Source organism: Rhea americana, unplaced genomic scaffold (genome assembly GCF_003343005.1).
Source record: "Rhea americana isolate MKP2758 unplaced genomic scaffold, rheAme1 scaffold_13, whole genome shotgun sequence".
Taxonomy (NCBI): domain Eukaryota; kingdom Metazoa; phylum Chordata; class Aves; order Rheiformes; family Rheidae; genus Rhea; species Rhea americana.
The window spans coordinates 4,968,698-4,971,698 of record NW_028185372.1 but is presented as its reverse complement, the minus strand read 5'-3'; the positions used below and the strand labels follow the sequence as shown (position 1 = coordinate 4,971,698).

Here is a 3,001-nt window from a genome sequence, read left to right as displayed (position 1 = left end):
TCTGTGGCACTGAYGCAGAGAGGCATAGTGTAAAACAGAGCACAAGCTAATGAGCTGTGCTGCAGCTGCAGAAAGGAGCTAGTAGCAGAAATTAGGAGGGAATTATCCAAGGCCACAGATGAAGAAAAAGCAACATCAGTGGGACTTGCCTAAAAACAGTTGGAAACATTCATATGGAGTGTCTTCAAATTCTATTGCTAAATCCATGAGGATGCTGGGTCCAGATCCTGCATTACACTCTGCATTGTTTTCTGGCAGTCATGTTTGCCATTTAGAAAACCTTAGACTGCTTGCCTACAGACCTCACTAGTGTGAAATAAGGAAATCTGACAGYTGTCATGCAGCCTTTAATTAGAACATTTTCCCATATAATGGAATTACTCTGTTGAACTACTTTTATAATTCAAGTTTAAGTCCAGATTCCATGTATTCAGATCYAAAGCGACGAAGGACACAGAAGACAGAGGCACGTGATAATGTATCTTCACATTTGCAGGGCCGAAGATAAGGGACATAGAGAAAGTTGGAATATCAGACTTTAGGATGAATAAGGGATACTGGTACAAAGTACATTAGGAAGTCATCGCTAGCATTTTATAAAGAAGAAGAAATCTTTCACTTGGAAATGTTAGTTAAAACCTTGAAAATCTTTTTAGATGCTCTTCTATATCCTTCAGAAATATTTTTTGTCTACAAAATGTACAACCAGTTCTAATAGTGATGTGTCCTTAGCCATCTTTCCAGGGGCTATCAAGTCACATATAATGATACATAGTCGGCTTGTTGCAATTCCAAGTCATTGTAATGGACAGAACAAGGCAAAGACAGTGACCCAATGGGAGGTCTGCTATTTTTGGCCTCTATTTTCCTTCTGCTCTTTCATTCCCAGCTATAGATTCTTTTCAGCAGAGTGGAGTAAGAAAATTCAACAGTGTTACTGGGTAACTAGAGTTCATACGTGCACATCCTTGATTATCTGTCTCTTTTTGAAAAGGCTGACCTAAATAAAATGACTGGCAAATAATTCAGTTCCCTGTAGAACAAAGCAACAATGTGAATTTTCCTGTATTTAACAAAATCACATGGAAACCTGGTACAAAATCCAAAATCAAGCAGCTACATTTTCATGTTAGGGAGTACTACTTGAAAGTATATAAAACTTAGATTTTRCTGTATTTGAAATATCTGAAATTCTCTCTCCTACCTAGGAGAAATATAAGAGGAAAGAGAAAAAAATCCTCACTTGAAGATATTCATGAACAGCAAGTGAAGTATCTGAAGACATGTCTTCTACTCATCTACTTAACTCTGAGCTCTCAAAATCTTGGCTAGAAGAACACAGAAGTTTTAAGGAAAAAATTAGATGAGAAGAAAAGAAATTAACTACATTCATTCAATATATTAATTCTGTAAAATTCACACACATGGTGTAAACAAATAATATATTTGGATGTGTTTAGCTACTCATCCTTGGCATGTATAGATGGGAGTGAGATGCAGCCAACAAACAACTTTGCAAATAAGGAACACAATGTTGCCTAGAAATTATGCTTTTCTTTGAAAAGATGAGTAATATTCCAAGATGAAAACAATTAGTATTGGACTCATGTATCAGATTTTTCCAATACTTTCAAAAGAATTGGAAAACCAAGAGACATAGTACAATGAACTTACAAAAACAAAAACATGAAAGCAAAATTACCAAAGATTTTGAGAGTTGAATATCTATATTTGGGTTTCGAAGTCTACAGTAAAGCWGCTGTATATAACACCTGATTTTCCAAAGGGCTGAGATCCCAGCAATTTCTATGTCAGCTGACATTTTTGAAAATGCAATCACCTAATTAAGTGCTTTCACCTGAGCTTCAGCTCATACGGTTAAGTTCCCATGTCTATTAGTCCTTGGGAAAGGAACATAAATTCTTTGCAAATAGTAAAATATTATGAAGAAAAGAAGCATAAGAAGAAAATACAAATAAAGTATTCAAAAAGAAGTACAATAGCCAATAAGTCTGAAATGTCTGCCTTTATCTCAGTACTTTTAGTCATCAAGGTGAGGAATGCTCTTATTTCTGGCATGCCTAATTGCTCCAGAATACTCAGGTAGAGTCAGACCTAAATGTAAGAAGATACTTAAAAGGTTCATCACTTCACTGAGAACACATTGATAAAACTGGCCATCCAGCCTTCTGTACTCTGTTGGCTTGCTCCAGAACTGAGTCTTTTGAATAGCCARTTGGAAGTAAACATCTGGGAATCGCTTCTCTTAGCAAGTGTTCTTCATCTTGGATGCTAAGAGTATGCTTTTCTAAGCCAACAAGAGTAATCCCTGCTTGGCTGTTTCCTGATTTTACGTGCACAGTGATAGAATGGGCTCAATTTAAGTGTAATTAAACTCAGCTCATTACGCTCTGACACTAGAAGTGAATATAGTTTTCCTCTTAGGGGGATAGGGGGCCTTCCCTATGAAAAATAAATTATTTCTACATGCATTGTGGAYGAGGTGGCCGAGTGGTTAAGGTGATGGACTGCTAATCCATTGTGCTCTGCACGCATGGGTTYGAATCCCATCCTCGTCGGCAGTGTGGTAGCTTTTGAAACACAGGAAGTTCCACCTAAATATAAGGGAGAACTTCTTTACTGTGAGAGTTGAAAGAGCACTGGAACAGGCTGCCCAGAGAGGTCGTGGAGTCTCCTTCTCTGGAGATACTCAAAACCTGCCCGGATGTGATCCTGTCTAACATGCTCTAGGTGACCCTGCTTGAGGAGGGTAGTTGGACTAGACGATTGCCAGAGGTCCCTTCCAACCTCAACCTCTGATTCTGTGATTTGTTTTTAATGAATATATCATAGGACATTTATGTTCTAACATGACATAAAATTAGGGAAGCAATACAACATATGTAATTTATATTTATTTTGCTTGAGGCACTTTTAAATTGAATGTTATGCAATATGTCATGCATGTCTGGATGCAAGATCATTAATGGTTCCCTTCTAA

The 3,001-nt window shown here is 37.4% G+C and overlaps 1 non-coding gene across 1 annotated transcript; it reads left to right on the top strand.

Moving 5' to 3' along the window:
- Nucleotides 1-2,497: 2,497 nt before the first annotated feature.
- TRNAS-GCU (transfer RNA serine (anticodon GCU)) lies at nucleotides 2,498-2,579 on the top strand. Its single transcript has one exon. It is a non-coding gene; the product is annotated as a tRNA-Ser (tRNA).
- The last annotated feature ends 422 nt before the right edge of the window (nucleotides 2,580-3,001 follow it).